The sequence below is a fragment of the Ursus arctos genome, unplaced genomic scaffold, assembly GCF_023065955.2.
Source record: "Ursus arctos isolate Adak ecotype North America unplaced genomic scaffold, UrsArc2.0 scaffold_10, whole genome shotgun sequence".
NCBI classification, from domain to species: domain Eukaryota; kingdom Metazoa; phylum Chordata; class Mammalia; order Carnivora; family Ursidae; genus Ursus; species Ursus arctos.
Genome location: NW_026622764.1, coordinates 44757801 through 44770782, shown reverse-complemented (window position 1 = coordinate 44770782; position 12982 = coordinate 44757801).

Genomic DNA, 12982 nt, shown 5'->3' with positions numbered 1-12982 from the left:
GGTCAGCATCCATTCACGCACCTTATTTCTAGTTTAGAGCCCACAATCTCCATTTGGCAACACCTATCTTCAGTTCTCAATTTGTGTGTTCTGGATGGAAGACAGCCTAGGCTTAGGTCAGTCAGTGCATTCGTTTACTCCAGCAACAGAGATCAATTAAAAATGGCCACATGAGGTCCATTTATTGCTAAACCCAGGACTTCTGTTAGAGTATCTTGAGGAAGTGATTTTTCTCTTCCTCTACGCTTGAACCAAGAGGGAATAAAATGGGACCTGCAGAATCCATCTCATTACTATGTGCAGCATGAAAATAAAATCAAATTAGGGAGGAAACCCAAGCCAGGTAGAGGGACAGAAAAATCGCCCCGAAGACATCATTTAACCAATGAAGGCATTTGTACCTGATGTTTGCTACTCCAGAATGTGTCACTATATCACTGGACCATTTTTATGCATATGAATCAACAAATTTTGTCTTTTTTGGTTAAGCCAGTTTGAGTTGATATTCATATTCATCACAACCCGAAATCCTAACTGAACAAGTTTTCCTCTAAAACAACTGTCTGAAAGGCAACTTCTAGACCAACAGCTGTATTAATCTATGAATATGTATTCGAGTAATGAGCCTTCTTATGAAGTTGATATAGGAATTCATAACCATGAATACAGGGTTAGCATCTCAAAGCTGGGTCAAAAAAACTGCTTGCTTAAGCAGGCACACATTAAGTAAAATGTGGTCACCATAAAAGAAAAATACAGAGTTAAATGCAAGATAGTATAGTCTAAAATTAGACTTAAAAATTACAACTGGAATATTTTTAAATGCAAAGACAAAAGAAGAAACAAGTAGCTAAGATCCCAAGATGAATAAATTGAGAAAGAAGTTTGATAGGGGAGAAAATTAATAGTCAAATATTATAGAGTCAAAGTTTACAAGAAACTGGCTTATTTGCTGTTTTAAGTGGCCACTAGAAGGACAGTTTCATCCTTACACGAGAAGTAGTTAAACTAGAGTCTCATTTTCCTGGTATGCAGTGAGCAAATTAGAGACAGCTAAGGCAGAAGCTATTGAACAGAGGCTATTAAGAGGACTATTCCAAGCTTCAGGTTAAAGTGGCCGTAGAGGGGGTCCCCAAGGCTTACAATGACAAATCTGTGTCCCCAAGGAAAAACCCCACTGAGAATAAAATGGTATAGTCGTCCTTGTATTCTCAGTATCTTGCCAAATAGTGGCACAAGAGCAACTCAGCAAAATTTTACTGACTAGGTGAATAAATGTTGAATGAACGGAAGCCTTCTTTTATTTACAACTTTTAAAGGAAAGACTCTAACATCTAACATGTCATAAGAAGGGGACATTTCACCTAGAATAATTACTCTAAAACTGAATACCCATAGATAGGGATTACAAAACAGAAAGAGCAGTGGCAAGAATGGCTGTCTGTAAGGATTCATGTAATATTTTAAATATACACTCAGCTAAATCCCTAACATAATATCCTATGTGCATATTTGATTTTTATTATGAACACTCACACTATAGAATGAATTAGTTCTTCATTCAAATTGACTTGATATGCCAGTCTATTTTGAATTATGGGAGGGAGTTCCAGGTGCCAATGAGATAAGAAGGGTCAGAGAAATGTTGGGATTCCAAGGACACAGTCTAATCATTAGTTTAAGTCAGAGAAAGTTAAATGTGCAGATGTAGAGAAAAGAATCCTTGATGAAACAGTGACTAAAAACTGCCTGGTTTTAATTTTTTTTTTATTTTTCATATAATAAATTAAGGAAAATATCTAAACTACCTGGAAAAAAAAAGACTGTTTTCAATAACTTTATTTGGGCCATTTCATACACACACACAATACTATGCTAATTTTAAATGAGTCTCAGTTTTTCACTTAAACATGCCAGCAGGAAGTCTAGTTGGCAATACTTTCTCGGATGTTTTGCCAATTACTGTATGTACTTGAAAACAACAAAACTGCTTTCTATAAAAAGCATTATATAATTCAAACTTTTCAATGATGCAGAAGGGGTTCCATCTCAATTACTCCGAATGAGTAAAATTTTACTGTATTCTTTCCACATAAATTTTGAGTCCCATTCTTCTCTCAGTAAAGAATTCTAAAAACATTTAATTGGGGCTCTGAATTTTGCAAAGACCTTTTTTCTTGTCTCCCAGAACCATCCTTAGCAAATCCGAATGGTTCCCTCTGCACGTGTCCTTCTGAACCATTCCTCCTTTTCTGGAACCTGAAGTAGATGGCCACTGCTGTCTTCTAGCATAGATAATGTGCATTTATTAAGCACTAACAACATATTACAGACCTTAAGATACTGTCTCATTTAACCTTATGCAATGGGTGTTATTCTTTTCTTTATAAAAAAGATTTTATTTATTTGAGAGAGAGAGAGAGAGCGAGCATGAGCATGGGGAGGGACAAAAGGAGAGGGAGAGAGAGAATCTCAAGCAGACTCCAAGCTGAGTGTGGAGCCTGACTCGGGGCTTAATGCCAAGACCCTGAGATCGTGACCTAAGCCAAAATCAAGAGTTGGTGGCTTAACTGACTGAGCCACCCAGGCACCCCCACTGGGTGTTATTCTTATCCTCACATTACAGAGGAAGAAGCTGACATGCAGAAGGATTAAGTAAACCCCCTGAGTCACCCAATTAGTAAATGGGAGAGTTAGGATTCAAATCCAAGTCTATGTGACTCTAAAACTGTACTCTAGAGTTTGCGGGGGGTGGGGGGTAGGTAGCAAACCCATGATCTTAGTCTGTTTCAGCTGCTGCCATAAAATACTGCCAAAGAATGTTTCAGGCTAGATGGCTTATTAAAGACAACAGAAATTTATTTCTCACAGCTCTGGAGGCTGGAAGTCCAAGATCATAGCACCAGCATGGTTGTGTTCTGGCGAAGACCTCTTCCAGATTGCAAACTGCCTACTTCATGCTGTGTCCTCACAGAGCTAGGGAGCAATGTGGAGTTGATTTTATAAGAATACTAATCCCAACATGAAAGCTTTACCCTCATGACCAAAGCGTCTCCCGAAGGCCCAACCTTCTCATACAATCACATCAGGTATTCGAATTTTGACATATAAATTTAGGGGGAACATAAACGTTCAGACCATAGCATCTGTTCCTCTGCCTGTTTTTATTTATTTATTTATTTATTTATTTATTTATTTATTTATAAAGATTTTATTCGTTGATTTGAGACAGAGAGATACAGAGAGAGAGCATGACCAGGGGGAGAGGCAGAGGGAGAGGGAGAAGCAGACTCTCCGCTGAGGAGGGAGCCTGACATGGGGCTTAATGCCAGGACCTCGAGATCTTGACCTGAGCTGAAGGCAGACACTTAACCATCTGAGCCACCCAGGCACCCCTCCTCTACTTGTTTTTATAAAGTATTATTGGAAAGACACCATGCCCACTTGTTTATTTCTTGTTTATTGCTGCTTTTGCACCGTAAACTGCAGAGCTGAGTAGCTACAGCAGAGATCATATAATGCACAAAACTGAAAATGTTTACTATCTGGCCTTTTACAGGAAAAAAAGAAAATTGAGAATCCCTGTTCTAGCATCTGTATCATTAAGTTATCCCCTCTATACTCAGTATTATCCTCAATCTTTCCCCTTACAGACACATTTCACAAGCATCCCAGCAGTGCTGAGCAACCAGTCATTCATTCTTTAAATAAAGAAACAGCTTTGGGACAATCTCCATATAATTCTGGAAAAGTCCATAATTTTGAAGATACGAGTACACCTTTGAGTGAGAGAAATGATTTAGTTTACTTTTTTTTGTTATGTTTTTCCAAGTCTGATTATACTTTATATTAGGGATCAAAGAACTTAGTTTAAGCATAATCTATTTAGCGCTTGTTAAATGGTAAATCATATAGTGTAGAAGATATTGTCTGGGATATTGCCCATGAATGGTTAATATAGACCAAAATATTGTCGGATTCTCATTTGATGCTTTTCAAATAGCGGTTTCACAATAGATAAAATATACAATATTCCAAATGGTCTTTTCCCAATGCTAGATGAAGCCTGAGCTATCTGAGGGCAGTGGCAGCTGGAGTAGGGCTCAAGACCACAGAGGAGGATTCAGCTGGGTTGAGATGGGTGATTCAGAAGGCTGTTAAATACATGTGGTATAAATGGAAGTTTGAACCTTCAGTGAAAAGAGTCATTTTGCAAAATTTATATATAAGAACCTTAGTAAAGAGATGTTGTTCCCAAAGCACACGTCAGGTGAGAAATGAAACTTTCCATCCTATAGAGTAAGAGAGCTTTATGTTTTGTCAACAATCATTCCATTTGATCTTTTAGTGGTAACCTTTGTTCCATTTCCAATAAACTTTTAATCTTGAAGAAAGTTTCCATTTGAAATTTATTTTTTCCACGTGTATTTAATTAATGAATTTATTTAAAATCTATTGGGGAATTGCAAACATCACTATTGATCTGTTAAAGAAAAAAAAAAGCCACTGATGCAATACAAGCAACTGTTTTCTCAAGCCAAAATTGATTGAGAGCATCCCCTGTATAAAAATGAAATGCATTTCTGTGGATGCACTGACGCTTCACCATCTGTCCAACATCTCAGATTTACTCTCCCAGATAACTTCATATTTCACCCTGCAGTCCCTAAAGAAACATCACTTTAAACAGGGCCACATGGAAAAATATACTTCAATAACGTTTGAAGGTCTTGCATTTAGCTGCAAGGGCCTCTAACCTAAATGACTGATGTGCCTAGAGAGAAGCTCCATTTGAAGTTATGGAAATGGAGATGAGCAAATGCAAGGGATGGAATGTATAAAAAACCAAATGATGGCAGTAAAAGACATAGGGATTTACAGATAAAGCCAAAAGATGCTGGCAGCCATCTATCAGTCTGCCTTGATGAAATAGGTATTGGAAATTAACTCGGGAACCCTATGAATTACATTCAATCCATGCTCTGGGCTAAGCACTTGTCAATTTCAGCTGCTATTGCAACCTATTACTTACAGACTACACGGCTGGCAAGCTAATAGCACTGGATAGTGTTAAAGAAAATAGGAGAATAAACTGAATGTAGCAAGGCTTGTCACTGACAGAGCATGCCCTTCTCAAGTCCTGGGTGAACATTCAAAGCCTCGCCTGTTTACTTGCTCCTAGTGAGCACTTAACTTTATATATCGTCATGTCTATGAAGAGTCTTCCTGAAGGATTAGTCACCAATCAGCCAGATATCTGGGAGCTTTTGCTAGTGTTTTCAAAGCCTGTGAAAAATGTTTGGAATCTGAATGTTTTTGAAGTTGTCAACTTCTTCTATAGTTGCATTCTGAAGTGAGGCAGATGTTATCATTGACAAGTTAGTTTCAGCTTCACGTAAGGCCAGTCCTACTGCTTTATGTTCTGTTCCTTTTAATCATCAGTTGACTCCCTGCTTACCTAGGCAACATCTAATTCTTACACTTAAGGGCAAATTAGGGGAGAGGTTTGAGTTTGTATTACAAAACATGTATGTCTCTGCTTCCCATAGACTCCCTATGTCTCTGAGTATCTTCAATCTTATCTCATAAAAAATAAGAAAGATGCATCTGTATGACAAAATCTTTAAGATGAGTTCCACGAGTGCTCCTAAACTATATTGTATTTTTCAACTGATAAGCTTGTCTAACATTGAAATATTTTAATAAGCAAGCACATTCAGAGTAAATGTCAGCCAGAGCGATCTTCTGACTAACAGATGCTAGTGGGTATAGAGAGGGGGAGAGGGACGTAAAAGCACTGAAAAATCAAGCAAGGCCAAATTAGAACAAATGTTTGTCAAGTAAAAAGGGCAGCTCTTCATCTGATGGAAGGAGTTTAATTAGAAAAGTCACAGAGAGAAGCTGTCTCAAAAGTACTGGTCCCATTCTCTTCAGATAAGCTAATGAACCTCATTGAACTTTGCAGAGAAATGCTGAACCAATAATACAAGAAAGAAAGAATTCACAAAATGTGCTGCTGTGCCTCTTACTTTCAAGAGGGTCAATTGCTTATGCTACTCCAGGTCGTAATAGAGAAGTGCTGTGGCAATTTTCCTTCTGAGTCTCCTTCTGAGTGGTCAAATGGGTAAACGGATCAGAAGAAAAATATGATTTAAATATGCCCCCTTTTTATAACAATAGAAGACATTGTTAGGCGAATTCAAAAATATGAATCACCTATTTCATGTACCGAGTCACCTACACATTTATAATCTACACTGATTGTGGTCTAATTCTGTCTCTGGTAATTTGCTCCTCATCCTCCTTTTCCTCCTCTTGTTATGATAGTAGCCATAACAAAAATCTATTAAAGGACATATATATATTTTTTTGTATTAGTCAAGGTCATCTTGGATGTATAAAAGAACACTATAAACAAGAATTTTGTGACAATGACTGTATAAGAAAGACACAAATTCCAGAGGAAGCTGGATATGGAAAAATCTGAAGTCATTTACAAATAACACTAAAAGAAAAGAAGACTCTAAACTCTTCTGATTGTTTAATGCCTCAGTGCCTTTGTTTGTCCGTTTTATTTTCCTTATTGGTTAGAAGTTTGCAGAGAATTCATGTCTGGTACTGAACTCCTTGAGAGAGTAATAAAGCACATGTGGAACAGAGTAGCATGTGGAATTAAACTGCAAATGCTTATGGTGGAGCTTTTCCGATACGGGACATTTACCAACTACCTTTAGGAAAGTTCCTTTTGTTACCAGAAGCAAGCAAATACAGGTGCTATACATTAAATGTATTAGTCAAATGCTTCCTCCATTCCACTTACCACCTCATGAGAGAAACCCAGAACAAACCCCTAGTTGTAATACATTGCAAATAAAAATCTCGTAGTTAACGGACATCATTGTCATTTTCAAAAGTATGTGAAATACACACAGCCACACACACACACACACACACACACACACACACACACACACACACCACTCTAGAGAATCCTAGTCATGAACAAACTGGGGTATTCTATTATCTTTCACATTTTCCCATTGGCATGTGAAAAAAATAATTTTATTAAAATTTTTATAAATTTTCTGACTTAAAACCAGAAAGCATACAACATTTAAATACAAATGTGTTTATTTTGCCTTTGGTGGGGAGGATGGTATCAGGAGAGAGAATCATGATCAAATCTTGTCAAATTTGCCTAGAATTTAATTTTTGGAATACAAATACATAGATCTGATACCCTCCAGATATTAAATGGAGTTATCCTCAACTACTTGGTCCCAGGGTAGGAAACTAGGGACACTTTTCCTGCCTATCTCTGAGATCCTGCTTAATGCTCTTATGGCTTTAATATTGGAGAGCTACCGTAGTCCTAGGGAATTTCTCCCATCACTCCAAATAAGTGGTTCTCAACTAGGAGTGACATCCCCCCTAGAGAGCATTTGATAACAACTAGAGATGTGCTTGGTTGTCACAACTGGGGAGAGGATGCTACTGGTATCTAGTGGGTAGAGGCCAGGGACACTGCTTAATTTCCTACAATGAACAGGACATTCACACACAAAAATAAATTATCCAGGCCTAATATCAAAAGTGTCAAGTTTGAGAAACTGTGAATAATCTAACTCATGAACATGAGGTGTTTTTCTGACCTTGGATTTCCCAGGATATCTCTGCAATCATACGTGCATTGGTCTTATGGCAGTCAAACTGTCTCCTTACAACTAATTTCTATGTACTTTCCATACTAGCAACGCAGATTTGAGCCTAGAGGTATAGTATGCTAGAGTTAATGAATTAGCACATGTGATCTTTCTTGATAGCATGAAGTCATTTATTTAGAAATACCAGTGTCCTGAGGCATGGGGGTGGAGGTTTGTGGGTGGAGATTGAAGGTACTGGGAACAAATGTGATCTATTTATGGGATTGTTAACAGAATTATAGTGTGGCTCAAGGAGTTTGAAACAACAGCTGTACTAAGCTTCTCCTGCAATATTACCCACTCTCTAGATAAGATAGAAAATAGATGAAGTAACTATAAATGGGAAAGCAAACAGATTCAGCTACCTCCCACTTCTAACATAATATGAAATTTTTAGTAGATTTAATTTGTTATTTGTAAAATGGTAGCTTACTTAGGTGATTTACTTACATAGAAACCCTGCTGCATAAAGCAAAGGCTGTTTCAAAAATTATTGTGTGTAAGAACTAAAAATAGTCAGGTCACTTATTTTAGATCCTAATTTAAACCTGTGAACATGTGTATTCTTTGATAGTAGCTATTCTTACATTTTGCATACAGCCTTTTTTCAATTCATGGCTAAACGTAATCATGAAATAATTCACTGGATCTTGGCATGGGAAGGGAGCTTAAAGAGCACTTAATCCAACCTTTTAAGTAGTGAAGGATTTTTTCTAAATGATTTCTGATGGATACAGAACAACTCTTATTGGAAATTTCTAAGGAAAGGAGCTCACTCAAGATTAAATGAATCTTGGTGTTAGAAAGAATTGAGTAAGTAATTTGTCTAACCACTCTCAAATTTTTATATCCTCTCTATGATAGCTTTGACACTGACCTTCATTCATTAATTCAAAAAATGTTTGAATATGACTACATTAATTTCTTCATAAACTCTTTACTTGCAACTTCAAGAAATAGTACGTAAGAGTTAACCTATTTTAAACATTCAAACTGTTAGATTCTGGGAATACAGTAGTAAAATAGTAAAAATAGTAAAATAGTAAAATAAATAAAAATAGTAAAATAAAATGATCCTTTCTATCACGGAATATTATATTAAACAGCAGAGACATACTTTATAAATATAAAACCGTAACTGAGTTAATATACTATGAAGGATAAGTATAAGTAACTAATATTTTAAATGTGATTTTGAGATCCAAAAACAAGAAACTCAGACCCGCCATCCTCTCTAGCAACTGGAAAATACTACCCATGTTAAACTGGTATTTCCCTTTTAATTATGACTTTATAATTCGACGAAAGAAAGCTTAAACTTCTTGTTAAAAATAATTTCTATCCTTTATTCATCCCTTAAATGTCAGTAGCCAAGCTAATAACTTTAAATAAATGATCTAATTTCACCTCCCCAACAACTCTAGAGAGAGTTATTATTTTGCCCCTTTACAAATGAAAAAAACAGATATTCAAAGATGTTGGTATCTCTTCAGGTTCACATTGCTCAAAAATCAATAAGCCAGAAGTGAAACCCAATCCTCTAAGGCTACATAACACATAATAGTGTTTGAAAACAGCTATAATATCCACCTGTAGTCTTCCTCTGTCTACACTGAGCTTTCTCAGTTTGTGCTTACCATTCTTCATTTCACTGATTTTTGTAATTGTCACCATCTTGTGTTTTTTTCTCTTCTCATTTAAACCATGAGAATTGATTGCAAACTCAAGGTATAGTTTAACAAGTATGGTGTAAATTGAACCACCATTGCTCTTTGTAAGTATAATTCCTTTAAGGCATAATTCAGATTACTTTTCTAGTGATGATATCACTTTCTGAATCACATTAAATTTCCTGTCAACTGAAATCTTTATCTAAGTTTTAATACACTATGATACTAACTTGTGTCTCTTCCTTCTTGTACATTCATATTAGTTGCCTGAGACAGTTATTTGATTGTAGGGCACTTGGCATTTTTACAAAGTTTTTCCTTGTATCAGGAAAAATATGTCTCCTTGTACATGCCAACCATTAATCTACTTCTCTGTAGTCAAACATATCCATCCATGTGACCATTTGACAGTGAGGACAATATGAGCTAGCATTTTTTATAGCAGTGAAATACATGTTTTCTCTGAATTACTTCATTTTCTCTTCCATTATGTAGTAGGAACTATGGGTTATCCCTATGAAATAACTGGAGCTTCAGGAGATCAAGTAACTAAGGTCCCAGAACTAGTTAGAGCTAGGATTTAAAATGCCTCCCGGGATGCCTGGGTGGCTCAGTTGGTTAAGCATTTGCCTTCGGCTCAGGTCATGATCCCGGGGTCCTGGGACAGGGTCCCACATCGGGCTCCCTGCTCAGCAGGAGCCTGCTTCTCTCTCTGCCTGCTGTTCCCCTTGCTTGTGCTCTCTCTCTCTTTCTCTCTGACAAATAAATAAAATCTTTTAAAAAATTTAAAAAATATAAAATGCCTCCTATAGCTCCCTGACAGATATGTAAATATAGCCACTATGCTTATCTTTAGTTTTCCATTCTTTCTTTTCTTCACTAAACATTCATTGAATATAAGAGAAACATAAGCCACAATATATATCCTCCATCTCATATTCAAGTAAGAAAAACACATACCAGAAATATGATGTGATTTAATGCCGTGCTAGGCATTATGTAAAAAGGCCAGAGAGGGAGTATTCTAAAGTGGACTGGGATCAGGACACCCTGCCTTCCTGGATGAGATATCCCCTGAACTGGCTTCTAAAAGATGAGTGATAGTTACTTCAGAAATGGAAGGGTGGGGAAATATCAAGTCATATATACCCAAAGGCTAGAGTGGGCAGGACCTTTTTTGTGGATGGCTTTTTGCTCAATATCAGAAAGCTGGAATATAAAAAGAAGTACAAGTGGGGAAGTAAGCAGGTGCCAGGTCATAAAATACCTGATATGCCGTGCTAAGGACTTTGGACTTTATCATGAAAGCTATGGGAGTCATTATGAGACTTCGAAGCAAGAAAAAGACATGATTAGATCTGCATTTTAGAAAGCCACTCTGGCAGCAGTCTAAATAATGGATTAGAGGAAAGTAAAACTAGAAGGAAGCAATCCAGCCAGGAGGCTGTTACAGGAATCCAAGCAAGACAGGGTGAGAGCCTAAATTAAGGTGGCAATAGTGAGGATATTTAAAAAAGATTCATAACTCAAGCAATAGTTTCCAGGTCGAATCAACATGATGATTTGTTGGCTGGACAAAGGAAATTAAAAAACATGCAAGATTACCCCTGGTTTTTGATTTTGCACTGGTACCAACTGAAAATAGCCAAAGACAAAGAGAAGCAGATTTAGAATGGGAAGGTGAGTTTGGGATTTTTTGTTTTTTTTCTTTTTTACATTTTGGGATAAGGTGAGACCCCTGTGTGAATCTGTCCAGGGGCAAAGGATGTTTGCTTATAGTTGAGAATGAGCTTCGGGATGACCAATGTACAGTAGATGAAGCCATGACTGGATAGGAATGCTTACACAAAGTATATCGAGTGATAAGAGAAAGCCAAGTACAAATGTAAGGGAAGCAATACATATAAAAGACTAACATGAGACATCAAGAGAGTAGGAAGACAAGCAGTAATGTATTTAGTCACCAAAGTCAAAGATGAAAAATCCTTTATCAACGGTGCTAAAGACAGCAGAGAGGTCAAAGTAAAGTTTAAATATTCTCCTTGACTAGAATTTCATTGGAAGGCTAAGAAGAGTACTTTCAAAGACCAGGGAGTAAATGAGAAGTAAATGAAGCACATAAATTTAGCCATTATTTTGAGAAGCTTATCTTTGACAAAATATTAATAGGGCAGGGGAAAAATAGTATAGGGTAACATTGCCTGGGTGATGTTTCTTTGCTTTTTTTGTTCTGTTTTTCTTCAGAATCATAACATGAGAGAATGGACTTAGATAGTATGGAACCAAAAAAGTATTAATGGTGATGGTTGAGATGTTGAGGAGCTCTCATCTGTTGATGTCTGTTTTGTTCTATGAAGAAGATGAAGTCATCTCTTGAGAGTGAGGGCTATTGGGAATCTAAAGGGCTAGCAGGAAAGAAAATGGTGAATACTTGTAATAACCTCTGTGGGAACAAAGTACACTGGGGACATTGCAAAGGCTTTCCGGTGGAGGTTAAAGACCGAGAATTGGTGGTGACCCCAAATGATACTTTTTTGGAATGATTTCCAGCAATCTCTAGGAATTCAGAGAAAAGGTACTGAGGAGTAAGAGTATTGCATTGTTTTAAAAATGGGCTACTGGCAGTTAGGTAAAAACCAAAAAAAGATTTTTAAAAAAGAGAGAGAGAGAGTAAAGAGAGAAAGTAGGTAAAGGAACGTGTTAATCCATTGGACAAACACTGGTGAGAACCACCTGTATACCAAGCGGCAAGGCTGGCCTTTGAGGATATATTTCACAACAAGATAGACACAACATCAGGTTATTGGACCTGTAAGTCTAACATCAATAGGGAAGATTATATATTTAATCCTCTGTTTCTGTAAGCAGCACTTATTAGCTAACTAGTATGAACAATATCACAAGTTTATAACTTTAATGTAGCTTTATTATTTGACTTCTCAGCTTTGAACAATATATATATATATTTTTTCAAAGATTTATTTTATTTTAGAGAGAGAGTGAGAGCGTGTGCACACATGAGGGGGGAGGTGTAGAGGGAGAGAAGCAGACTCCCCACTGAGCACAGAGCCCTACACAGGGCCCCATTCCAGGACCCAGAGATCATGACCTGAGCCGAAACCAATAGTTGGCCACTTAACTGAATGAGACACCCATGTGCTCCATGAACAATACATATTTTTTCCTCCTATGAAAATTAAGGTTATCATCTTATTATTGTATTAAAAACACAATATTTTTTCCTCATCTCAAGCCCTTTCTTCAAACTTAGTAACTTACAGTTTCTGTGTTATCAATGGTTCTCATGCTGGCATCTTCAGAAATCATAATTCTTACGGGTCTGAGAACACTTGTCAGGTTTCTAATATATACAGAAGAGATTATGTTTATTTCTCTTCAGGGTAGTTCACCTCTTTGGGTGGTTCTGTGACTTGAGGGCTCTGCTTAAGATCTTGTAGTCATGAGCCAGGTCATGATCTCAGGGGTCATGAGATGGAGTCGTGTGTTGGGTTCCGTGCTCAGCGAGGAGTCTGCTTGAGGATTCTTTCCCTCTCCTTCTCTCTCTGCCCGTCCCTTTGCTCACACACACACACACACACACACACACAC